Raw genomic sequence first — 13,999 nt, forward strand, 5'->3', positions numbered from 1 at the left:
GAAAACTTCGTGACTCACCCTGTATGTGCAAGTCGCCTATCAATTGTGACGTATATTTCTAATACTTCAGTTTAATATTTTCTTGTAATCTTTGGCACAGGGTGGTTATAATTAAACTTCCGCTGCTTGAGCAATTAAGGACGGAAAATTGTTCAACTTATGGTACCCAACTTTATAAGAGTGATGGCAAGGCAGTGCGCTGCAAGATTGGCGTTGCTGATAGTGTTAGTGCCACGACTTGCCGTTAGGCGCCGACACTGGTACTGCGACGTAGGGTTCAAACTCATGCACCAGTGTGCATTACAGCTGCAGACAGTCAACGTGGGTCTGGACCAGATGAGCAGAGCTTTACTCGTAAAACCGTTTTATCAACATACTAATAATGCTGCTGCTTTTCGCGAGTATCGACGCATTAAAGAAATACGGAGAAGTCCTTTTTCCCCACCGGAGTTGAAGACCATGATCCAGAAGTTCGAGCTAACCTGCCATTCGGGAATTGCCCCTGGGAGAGGCCGACGGCCGATTGCACCACAGGTTGTTGAAGTTATTGGTGTCGTGGCTGAGAATGCTGGACGTAATGTGCGATCTTCAGGCAGTACACGAGTTGTGTAACGACAGCCGAATATTCCGTCCACCACCGTTAAAAAAGTACTGCGAACAACTGTGAAATGGTATCTCTAGAGCGCCTCCAGGCTGTCATGAATGCAGATGATCGTCACACTGAGCAACGTTTATAGCTTGTTACCCTCTCTTGCGGAAATTAAAACGTGATTCTTTCAATGGTTTAGTCGTTATTTCTCTTCAGCAAGTCATACAATTGTTCACAAACTGTCATTTCCTACGATCACCCGTTTAACGGGGGCCCTCTCAAGTAGAGAAAGTTTATTGACAACCACACTGTACAGTTCACTGTGGCCTACGTTATAAGTAAGATCATCGCTTAAGAAGAGGAAGTCTTTTCGTGTGGAACGTGATACGCCGACAAAATGCCCCCTACCCACCCGCTGTGGGTAACCAGTAAGGAGCGTGGGAGGGAAGTCATGTGATTTCTACTTGATGCCGCATGGAGTGTCGATTTCGGACCGGAAGCTCTCCGAGGCTGACTTGCAGCAGGTGATGACGTGATTCTTCTCCTTTCTCCTTTTTCCGAATTTTGTTACTACACTATAATGAACTTCATATCGTGGCCCGCCAACACGTGTTGACGACCTCACATACCGACATTGGCGCGGCAGTACATTGAATATACTGTTATCATAATTTTAACCGTCTCTTTCGTTGAGTAAGGATGTCCTCATCCTCGCCAACCTGATCAAGTCAATTCCGCACGTGTACAGAAATGTCATTGTCATGTTATTTACTCGTTTCGTTCTTGTCAGATGTGAATAATATCTAACAGAAATGTGTGGCAGTAGTATAGGAGGAATGAATGTTGAGAAGAAGCCAACTGGTAACAGAAAAAAATGGTTCAAATGGCTCTGAGCACTATCGGACTTAACATCTATGGTCATCAGTCCCCTAGAACTTAGAACTACTTAAACCTAACTAACCTAAAGACAGCACACAACACCCAGCCATCACGAGGCAGAGAAAATCCCTGACCCCGCCGGGAATCGAACCCGGGAACCCGGGCGTGGGAAGCGAGAACGCTACCGCACGACCACGAGATGCGGGCTGGTAACAGAAATAGCCAGAAAAAATAAGGTAATATTAGGAGGTGAGATGGAAGAAAATAAACAGAAATAGAAAGGGCTGATGAAAACCTAGATTACAGTGTCAAAGAGATGCTGGTTTCCTGAAGGACGAAAGGATACGTAGTAGGTGGCACGTAGAGAAAGGACACTTCGCTGATGATAAAAGATAAAAGTACGAGCGTACGGATTAGATTCCGAGATATGTGAGTGGCTCGAAGACTTCTTAAGACTTGAGTAACTTCTTAAGACTTGAGTGACAGAACATACATACATACATACATACATACATACATACATACATTAATCCTAGTTCCGTAGATCATGAATATGACATTTCGTAATGATGTGGAACGTGTCACTTTAACATAAGTTTCTTTTACACAAAATAATTAATTTTTTTACAGTTACTGCTTCATATCTAAGAATTCATCTGTTGAGTAGGAGGAGTTGTCACTCAGAAATTCCTTTAATTTGTTTTTAAATGTTGGTTGGCTATCTGTCAGACTTTGAATACTATTTGGCAAATGACCAAATATTTTTATGGCAGCGTAATTCACCCCCCATTCTGTGCGAAAGTGAGATTTAATCCAAAATAGTGAAGATCATCCTTTCTTCTAGTGTTGTAGCTATGCACTTCGCTATTATTTTTGAGTTGGGATGGATTATTAATGACACATTTCATAAGAGTATATATATGTATTGCGAAGGTACTGTGAATATCCCAAGTTCCGTAAATAAATGTCTGCAAGGTGACCTTGGGTGGGCTCCAGCTGCTATTCTGATTACAAGCTTTTGTGTAATGAATATTCTCTACCTCTTAATGACGAATTACCCCAAAATGTGATGGCATATGAAAGCAGTGAATGAAAATAGGCATATAGGCTAATTTAATGATATGTTTATCACCAAAATTTGCAATAACCCTAATAGCATGACTAGCTGAACCTAACCCTTCCAGCAGATCATCGATGTGTTTCTTCCAATTCAATTTCTCATCAATGCACATCCAAAAATTTTGAGTATTCTGCCTTAGCAACAGACTTCTGTTCATAGTCTATATATAGCAATGGTGTTATGCCATTTACTCTACAGAATAGTATAAACTGTGTTTTATCAAAATTTAGTAAGAGACCATTTGCAGAGTACCACTTAATAATTTTCTGAAAGACATTATTTGCAATTTCCTCAGCTGATTCTTGCTTGTTTGGTGTGATTACTATACTTGTAGCATCAGCAAAAAGAACTAGCTTTGCATCTTCATGATTATAGAGTACAAGTCGTTAATATATATTAAGAACAATAAGGGACCCAAGACTGGACCCTGTGGGACACCATTCTTGATACCTCCTCAGTTAGAGGACTCGACGGCTAATAGAAATCAGAACGTTGTCCTCGACGACGTGTGTTCATCAGAGACAACGCTCGAGTCAAGAGTGCCCCAGGGAAGCGCGATAGGACCGCTGTTACTATCTATACACGCACATGATCTGGAGGACAATATCGGCAGCAATCTTCGGTTGTTTGCTGACGGTGCTGGGGTGTATGGGAAAATGTGAAAGTTGAGTGACAGTAGGAGGATACAAGTGACTAAGACAAATTTGTTGGTAGTGTCGTGAACGACAGCTAGCTCTAAATGTAGAAAAATATAAGTTCATCATATGAGTAGGAAAATAATGTTCGGATGCAGCATCAGTAGCGTCCTGCTTGACGCAGTAACGTCGTTTAGATATCTGGATTTAGCGTTTCAAAGCGATATGAAACGGAACCAGCATGTGAGGATTGTGGTAAGCACGACGAAAAGGCCCGCCCGGTTAGCCGTGCGGTCTAACGCACTACTTTCTGGGCAGGAAGGCGTGCAGGTCCCCGGCACGAATCCGCCCGGCGAATTAGTGTCGAGGTCCGGCGTGCCAACCAGTGTGTGGATGGTTTTCAAGGCGGTTTTCCATCTGCCTCGTCAAATGCGGTCTGGTTCCCCTTATTCCGCCTCAGTTATACTATGTCGGCGATTGCTGCGCAAACACTTTCTCCACATACGCGTACTCCATAATTACCACGCAAACATTGGGGTTACACTTGTCTGGTGTGAGGCGTTCCCGGGGGAGTCCACTGGGGGACGAACTGCGCAATAACCCTGGGTTCGGTGTGGGTAGGCGGTGGGGTGAGTGGACTGCTGTAGCCTATTGTGGGGTTGTGAACAACTGAGGGCTACGGCAGGGACGAAACTTCTCCGTCGTTTCTAGGTCCCCAGTTCAATACGGTACAAAAGGAAGGCGAATGTTTGGTGCATTGGGAGAATTTTAGGAAAATGTTGTTCATCTGTGACGGATACCATAAATAGGACGCTAGTGCGACTTGTTCTTATGTACTGCTCAAGGGTCTGGTATCCCCGTCAGGTCGGATCAAAGGAAAACATCAAAGCACTGCAAGAGGCGGGGTGCTAGATTTGTGATCGATAGGTTCGTGATCGGTGCGAGTGCGCTTTTGATAGTCACTATGCTCGCCTATCTTCGCTCAGAGAATTCTACGGCTTCGCTGGCCGGCCGTGAGAAGGCGTGGCCTGAAAAGGTGATTTAAACGACTCCTCTGGGGAGGGGTAGGCAGTTGCCGACTGCAGCGCCTATGGGCAGTTTCCCTCGTGGCTGCTGGCTGGGCTGGTCACAAAACCAAGAGTCGGCTTGGCCGGCGATTGCTTATGAGGGTGCGCGGCGGACTGGGATTTACATAGGTGTCGGTGTCCGAGGGGCACTGATTAGATGGAATTGTCTTTCAGAAAGGACAGTAGCGAGAACGTTTGAATGTTGGTCAACTTTTGTAACAAATGTGGACTGATTGCCGCCGAGAAAAAGTTGCACATGGTTGTCACTATTGTCTGGCCTGTAATTACTGTTATTCAGAGGGTGCTGCTGGTCGACTATTCAGACGCAGTTGATCTAATGTTACTTTAGCAGATGAGCTCGTGCAGGCTTTTGACTGACAGTCAGGTCGCTCACTATAAATTTTGAACTGTCATCCATAAGCGGAAGCAATCTATGGTGACTGGATTTTGAACGTCCTTGCAATTGAAATAAAATTAATTTTACTACTTGCACCTGTTCATGTAAGGCATCTAACATTCAGTTCGCTGGAACTTTGACATTTCGCCAGCTTTGTTATTTCTATTTTATTTGTTACGTTTATAACATAATTTATTAACTCTGTAAGTTGGCTTCTGTGCAGTTCGAGTAATCTCGCATTTCAGCGAAATTTCCGTGTATGTATATTTCCTTTAAAATAGTATTCCTTGCACAACTGCAGTTGAATAACTGTGCCTCCCATTTAATTAAGAGCCTTCAGCTGAACAATCCTTGTGTTTTCTATTAATTTGTTTTCCTGTTGGTTAAAATGTTTTGTTATTACGGAAGCACTTTTATAAGTATGTTATTCTCTAAACACACTAAGTCACCTTCTCCGCAATCCTGCCAAACAGTGTTTGCATACAAATTGCTTTGCCTTCTGCTTCCTGATCGTCTCCTGCGAATCCTGTTTTGAATTTTCTTTGGTAATATGTTAAAACGCCTTCTGCGTTCCCTGTTAGGATTATGGAATTTTCTCCAGTAATTGTAGAAAGGTTATCTGTTGATATTTTGATTAAAAACTTTTGGAAATGGTTCAAATGGCTCTGAGCACTATGCGACTTAACTTCTGAGGTCATCAGTCGCCTACACCTTAGAACTAACTAAACCTAACTAACGTAAGGACATGACACACATCCATGCCTGAGGCAGGATTCTAACCTGCGACGGTAGCGGTCACGCGGTTCCAGGCTGAAGCGATTAGAACCGCATGGCCACACCGGCCGGCTTTTGTAACTGTTTGTTAAACAGTTACTGGTAAGTTTTCGTACGAAATTCCTGACAAAAAAAATTATCCCTGGCAGTTTCCACTGCAGTTTGTCGCCCCTCCTCCAGTTATGAGTTCGAAGAACACGCAAGTATTACGTAAATGCTTCGGGATGTCAAACGGGGAACTCCCAGAGGAAGAGTAAACTTCTTTTCTAGGAACACTGTTGCGAAAATTCAGAGAAACGCCATCTGAACCTGAATGCAGAATGGTTCTACTGCCGCTAACATACATTTCGCATAAGGACGGCGAAGATATGATGGGAGAAATTAGGGCTCATACGATGGCATATTGACAGCCGTTTTCCCGTCGCTCTACTTGCAAGTGAAACAGGAAAGGAAATGGTGGTAGTGGTACAGGGTACCCTCCAAAAAATGGCTCTGAGCACTATGGGACTTAACTTCTGAGGTATCAGTCCCCTAGAACTTATAACTACTTAAACCTAACTTAACCTAAAGACATCACACCCTTCCATGCCCTAGGCAGGATTCGAACCTGCGACCGTGGCGGTCGCGCGGTAGGGTACCCTCAGCCAAGCACCCGATGGTGGCTTGCGGAGTATGAACGTAGGTGCAGATGCAGTTTAAAGCTTCGTATTGAACGCAGGTTAGAATTGGATATACGGCAGTTTTTTACACAGTTATAAGACTGGAGTGGAGGAGGAGAAGGTGGAACGTGATTTAGTGGTATGCAAGCAAAGGTACAATCACGGCGCTGGACCTGTCCGATTTTGATACTGCAGTTACAGAATGATGGTATTTAATATTTAAGGAGAGGTATGTCCAAGGCTTTTTGTTTTGCTCACCATGTACATGGCTAAACGGAAATGTAAATTTGCAATCATTTTCTGTAACAGATGAGCAACGTAAATTTGTAATCATTTTCTGTAACAGATGAGCAACGTAAATTGAAGTAACTTGATTCATAACATGTTGCTGTTAATAAAATAATAACTAACAACAAATATTAAGGTGGATTTTGTACTATTTTTTCCCATTTTTATTGGAGTGTTGCTGCATCTATAATTTTGTAACTCTGTGTCACGTATTTTGGATCGGACACATCACATAAGACTTGTCACGTCAGATGTGTGTGAATCGACCCTAACAGTGTTGCCTCAGGTTTAAATACCCCTCACTGCCTATTATTTCTTTTTGTAAGAATCACTTTCGTGCCGCAAGTTTTTAATGGGCTGTCTGCCGCTGTTGTGACCGTATTCAAGAGGTCGACATGGCAGTATCGACCTACTTCCAGTCAGTCATAGTTATTTCAGTGCAACTCAGCTGTCGATTACAAAACGCGACAATCGGCTGCAGGAATGAACTACGCGCAGTTAGTTCGTTTGCAGAAACTGATGCGGTGTACATTAACAACGTTTGTGGCTCATAAAGTCGACGTAGTTAAGTTGCAGCATATTACTGAAATAGTCCTCAGTCTCATTAAAGGACAGTTACCTAACAGTAAATCATCATTACGGTAGTCAGCCGTTTTATGCCGGGTGCTGGATACAAAGAGCGCCACAGTTATGCGCGTTGTACTCGTGTCTAGCTAGACCGGTGTGGCCGTAAGACTTTTTTCCAGGGTTTTGGCTTCTAGTCCTCACGTCATGCATCCCTTTTCATACAAATAACTATGATACAGTACTCTAAATTTCGCCGGAGCGTGAGTAGTGCAAGAGCACTAACTTCGAGAGTTGTTCACTATCATCAATAGGGGGTGGCCGTACACCGTCGCTCTATAGACCAACAACAACATGATAATGTTCGTATCAAAACTGTATAAGAGGGCGATTCAAATGAAAACCTTGAATATTTTTATAAATACTATTTATTGTGCAGAAGTGGTACATAGCTGTGTCACTTTTCAACATAACCTCCCTCACGCTCAATGCAAGTCCTCCAGCGCTTACAAGGTGCATAAATTCCTTTAGAAAAAAATTCTTTTGGTAGTCCGCGCAACCTCTCACGCACCGCGTGGCGTACCTCTTCATCAGAACGGAACTTCTTTCCTCCCATTGCGTCCTTGAGTGATCCAAATATATGGAAATCACTTGGCGCCATTCCTTGCTCGCTCTCTTCGTTTCCGGTTGGTGGAAGTGAACCCAGGTTTCGTACCCAGTAACGATTCTTGCAAGGAAGCTATCACCTTCTTGATCAAAGCTCCGAAGAAGTTCTTCACAAGCATCAACATGTCGTTCTCTCATTTCAGGAGTCAGCTGCCGTGGCACCCATCTTGCAGACACTTTGTGAAACTGGAGCACATCGTGCACAATGTGGTGTGCTGACCCATGCCTAATCTGTAAACATGCTGCTGTGTCATTCAGTGTAACTTGGCGGTTTTCCTTCACCATGGCTTCAATTGCTGCAGTGTTCTGTGGAGTCACAACTCGTTGTGCCTGACCTGGACGAGGAGCATCTTCCACTGAAGTCACATCATCTGCGAACTTCCTACTCAATTCGTAGACTTGCTGCTGTGACAAACATGCGTCACCGTACTGAACCTTCATTCGTCGATGAATTTCAATAGGTTTCACACCTTCACTACGCAAAAACCAAATAACAGACCGCTCTTCTTCCCTGGTGCAAGTCGCAAGTGTGGCGGCCATCTTTAGACTGATACTGCGACGGTATGTGTGCATCTGCACTATGCTTGCACCTACAGGCCATACTGCACGCTGTTTGTAGCACGCTTACCAACTTACAGGATAAGGGCGCAAAATTTCGATTTGTTATTACAAATTTAAGGTTTCCATTTGACTCACTTTCGTATAACGACATTCCGGCTATTGCCATTACATCGTCGGATCTTATAGCTTGTAAAACACCTTTAGTTGAGTTGACAACCAACTTAGGCATAGGTTTCGTTCATACGACGCTGAACATTTCTTTCTTTCTTTTTTTCAAATTTCTACGCTTTGATCTCATGACAGTGGCTTGAACCTCGCTTAAACAGAAAGTAATAAATTAAGCGACATTCATAAACTACGGTTTATTTAGTTGACCTCGACATTTCCAATCCACTAGCTGACAGATAACGTTGGTATCAAACACTGCATACAAATTTTCACCTCTCTAGGCATGACGCCATGGTTGAAGTGAACAATACAAACGGGAGGAAGTTTAGCACTTCAGTGCTGCACTGAATAATCCACGTACAGAACTGAACTGGGGATTTAAGAACATTTAGCCCCACTGTTTGTGGACTTCGTTTACGACAGGGATGTAACTACTGTTGCGCTAGTACTCTCCTCACTGTATTCAAGTGCACATTTGACGGAAAAGTTGACGGCTGCTTATAGACGAATCTTTTTTCCTCACCATCTAACACTTATTCTTCGACTTACACTGTGCAAACAGATTTTTGCTCGGAAAGTTGATCAGAATTCTGTGGTTCAAATGGCAGAGTCCCTCGTAATCTTAATGCATATCTGCAAGTTCTTCCACCTTGCACAACTGGTCATGAATTGTAAACTCTGGTAAAGATTATGTGAGCGAGTCCACTCGCATTGCTCATTTAAGACCTTGCATCGCCTGAAATTTTCATTCTCGTCTGTTAGTGCCATATTTCAGAATACTCGATCTATACTTTGTCAGCCGGCCGGAGTGGCCGAGCGGTTCTAGGCGCTACAGTCTGGAACCGTGCAACCGCTATGGTCGCAGGTTCGAACCATGCCTCGGGCATGGATGTGTGTGATGCTTACGTTAGTTAGGTTTAGGTTAGTTAGGTTTAAGTAGTTCTAAGTTCTAGGGGACTGATGACCTAAGTAGTTAAGATCCATAGTGCTCAGAGCCATTTGAACCATTTTTTATACTTTGTCATCAGGCTTCTGAGCTGTTTGATGTGGCCTGCCACGAATTCCACCGCTGCGCCAACCTCATCATCTTAGAGTTGCACTGAAATTCTACGTCCTCAATTACTCGTTGGATATATTCAGACCTTTCTCCTCTAGTTTTTGCCCTCTCTATCTCCCTCTAGTACCTGTCCCTTATTCTGGTCAGTGTTTTTCATACGTTCCTTTCTTTCTTCACGAATTCTGTGGAGAGCACCTCATTCCTTTCCTTATCAGACCACCTAGTTTTCAGCATCCTCCTGTACCACCACATCTCAAACCCGTCGATTCTCTTCTTTTCCCCGCTTTCCCACAGTCAATGCCTCATTGCCATACAGTGCTGTACCCTCTACCTACATTTTCAGAAATGTCCCCCTCACATTAATGCAGATGTCTGATGCTAGTGGGCTTCTTTTCAAATGGCTCTGAGCACTATGGGACTTAACAGCTGAGGTCATTAGTCCCCTAGAACTTAGAACTACTTAAACTTACCTAACCTAAGGACATCACATACATCCATGCCCGAGGCAGGATTCGAACCTGCGACCGTAGCGGTCGCGCGGTTCCTGACTGAAGCGCCTAGAACCGCTCGGCCACACCGGCCGGCGGGCTTCTTTTGACCATGAATGTGTTCTTCACCGCCTTCATATTATTCACAACGAAGTTTTAGCCCACCTCCTTTGTTTTCTCACTTCTTAGCAATATTTGTTTGTGTTCCAGGTAAGCTGTCCTTTCGCGCCCAGAAGCCGTACCCAATTCCATAAGTAAGTAGTTTTCGCAAGCTGTTACAAATCTGTTTTTTTTTCTCATGAATACTTTCCATGACAGAGATAATACTAAGTTCCTCTCGGTGCATAAAATGTTTAAACAGCAGCCGGCTTAAGTCTTAGACACCTGTACACACCCTCACTTTAAAGGCATAAATGCAACAAGAGAACGCCGTGCAAGGAAATTCAGAACCTCGGCATGCAGAACACACACACACACACACACACACACACACACACACACACACACACACACACACACACAGAGAGAGAGAGAGAGAGAGAGAGAGAGAGAGATACCTTCTGAATGGCTCAGATTGCACGCATTCCCCATTAAAGGTAGAATTGTTATATGCGCTACCGTGCGACGCTGCAGTACTATAAACAGTAACATTTAATGAAACCAAGTGAATATTTCATTTGTGACGCCAATAGTTTCACCCAAGATTGCAAACATGTTATTCACTCAAAGAACTACAACTAATATCATTTTACAGCGTTCCTTTCTTACATACAATTTATTTTTGAAATAATTTTATTTAAAAATTTAATATTTTAAGGCAACCTCTGTTACTTGCATCACAATAAAAAAAACTGTAATTAATCATATAGCATCACACATTCCACACATCTGTGTGCAGCAAGCAACATGTGATGGCGCTCCTAATAACGGTTGCTTACGAACATGGTAGAGGATACTTTCGGGCACAACTATCTCGCACATGAATTCTGTGTGAAACAAGAGAAAACTGCGACTCTAGCTGCACTCGGAACTCACATCTGAGTTAGTTGTGCTAGTAACTACGGAGTACCATATTCCGTCGTCTTTCGGGAGTGCATCCGGGATATTAGTAACTCTGGTTCCGTTTACCGATTTATACCTGCAAGCTCCTAGATGCTACCATCCTTCGCGAACTGTGAGAATACTTTAGCACACAGGGCTCATGTAGTATCCGACGCTGGCAACCTGCAGAGTGAATTGATACGCTTGGATGAAATATTCCGTAAGAATGGGTACACAAAACATCAAATTGATATAACTTTCCAAACGAAAATGCCAGACCAACCAGAAGAAGAAAAAGATTTTATCATCGCCAACCTACATAGACAGAAATGATCTTCATAATAAAATGAGAGGAATAAGAGCACGAGCAAAAAGTGTTCATTTCTCCTAAGCACTGTTAGGGAGTGGAAGGATAGAGAAATAGTCTGAAGGCGGTTCGAAGAAGCCTCTGCCAGGCATCTACGTGCGAACTGCAGAGTAGACTTGTAAATGTTGCTGAAGAAGAGAGCGATGTGAAGTCTACGGGCTTTCTACCGTACGTGGGAAATACATCTTCAAAAATCACAAGAATAATGAAAAAAAATAAAGTGGATGTGATCTTCCTTCCACAGGCCAAGGCAGCAGCTCTTCTGGGATCTGTGAAGAATGATTTTCTTTTATGAAAGGCGGGTATACACGAAATTTCTTCTGAGCTGTAAGTGATACATAGGGCAAAAAATACGCAATGTAGAAGAACGTTGCATTGAACCCAATCGATACACTCTCCTATTAGAGTTCAACAAATCTGTTGTGGCCGACCATTGTGTCTCCATTGACCAGTCCATCGATTATGGGAAAGTCAGAATACTGGCGACAATCTCGTCCTACAGGGATTCAGTGGTCAAGGAAGTTGGAAATATAGTTAGGAGACGAATCATGGAAACCCCTCGTTTCAAGTCTGCACTATCAAAGGAAATTTGTTCTAGGTCTTCACTGCTCGCCGTAAACGGCTGGCCCTGACAACTAATTGTTACGCTATCTGACTGCATAGAATGACAACAAAGAATGTAAGAAAATTTTCGTTAACACAGTTAATTAATTAAGCCCCCAGCAACTATAAAACCTACGAAACAACAAGCACAAGTGTAGCTGTTCTGTATGTGGTAGTATGACTCAACGCACATCTGGCACGGTTCTTCTTCAACAAGACAAGAATTTTTTTTTTAAATAGCAATTATACTGACGTGATAAAAGAAAATTACAAATACTATAATTGTGCAAGAAAACCAAAATTACACTCTAATACAAGAACACACGCCAGATGCTTTGTTGACTGAACCTGTAATGAAGCATTATTCAGGACACACAAATAATAAGAAAATAAAGAACAGTAGTTAGTTACCTTAATTTATATTGACGAAAAGCACTCAGATCATTACAATATCTCCATTGGAACAACATCTGCTATGTCTCCCATCAAATAACTGCATAAACATGGAACAACACTCTCCACTACCGCATCTCACTCTAACTTCAGCTACAATCAGTGTCCACCACAACTTCTCGACAAGAACTCTGCCTGCCGCTACCTCTCAACACGCACTGCCAGTGGAGGCGGCGGAACAATACTCTCTCTGGCGCGATTTTTGGCGCTGTGGCTCAGTGTAGCCACCTTTCAAAGTAAGGCAGCACACTTTATTCTCCTCAAATTTCGGTTGAAAAAATACGGAATTTGTTGTGGCACATCTTGGAATATTCCCGCTTCAGCCCCTATACCGTGCGGTTCTAAGCGCTACAGTCTGGAGCCGAGCGAACGCTCCGGTCGCAGGTTCGAATCCTGCCTCGGGCATGGATGTTTGTGATGTCCTTAGGTTAGTTAGGTTTAATTAGTTCTAAGTTCTAGGCGACTGATGACCTCAGAAGTTAAGTCGCATAGTGCTCAGAGCCAGCCCCTATAGTTTCACGAAGTTCCTATAGGTGGTGGCGCTATAAATAGCTTTCAGTTTGGCGTCTGTAATGGAGTGCGTTCCAAGCAGAGAGCGGACATTGAGTTTCTTTCGGCGAAAAGCAGAGCATGGAAGATATTCAGAATGTTTACGGAGACCTGGCAGTGAACAAAAGCACGATGAGTCGTTGTGCGTGGGGTCTGTCATCATCGCAACAAGGTCGCGAAAACCTTTCCGATCTCCCGCGCGGAGGCCAACCGCACACACCCCCAGGAAATTGAAGAAAGTGCCTTCAGCGTGTTTGTCGCCACAGTCATTCAAACCAACTTCTCCGTGACATCCGAAGGCCTCACAAAAATCTGCTCACCTGAGAGGCGCTCACAAAGCTTCATTGGACTGTTCTTCTCATTCACCTTAAAACCCGGACCTCGGGTCTTACATATATTTCAAAAATGAAAACAGCCTATGCAGGAAAATAACTCCCCTCAAGAAATTCACAGAGGCTGTGGACCCATCTACACAAAAGAGTAATAAGTTTTGTCTTCTGTGCAAGACTATTGTAAATTTGTATCGTACTATTTGGAATACAAATTTAAGAAATGGATGTCCTTACTGGGCGGACACAGAACGTTCCTTTTTGCGTTGTATATATTTATGTATATTATAGATAAAAACATATATGGGACATGGACGAAATGTACATTTTATTAGAGCTACCATTACAACTTACGCGCGTCCATTTTGGTAAAAAACTGTTTGATGTGAAAGTCAGGTACACATGACAATATTTATCTTTGGAGAGTGGTGCAGTCGGAAATTGCGTCGAGGAACACGTTCCGTGTGATGCAGCGGCTCGCGTGTAAGCGTGCACGAACCACGATGGAAATCACGTCTGGTATGCTCTGAGACAGGAAACACGTCCCGTGTGAGGACGGCGTAACAAAGTGATACGTGATGTCTCCTCGAAGAAACCAAATACTTTTACTGTGTGCTTTATGTAGCTTACTTCAGTCGTATTAGGTCACGTTCTACGTAAGCGATAGAAGGGACCGTCAGCACGCGACAGTTTCAGACGACGAAACACAACTGCAGATGTACTTACGGAAGTGTCCTAGTTGAAC

Source organism: Schistocerca cancellata, chromosome 6 (assembly GCF_023864275.1).
Source record: "Schistocerca cancellata isolate TAMUIC-IGC-003103 chromosome 6, iqSchCanc2.1, whole genome shotgun sequence".
NCBI lineage: Eukaryota > Metazoa > Arthropoda > Insecta > Orthoptera > Acrididae > Schistocerca > Schistocerca cancellata.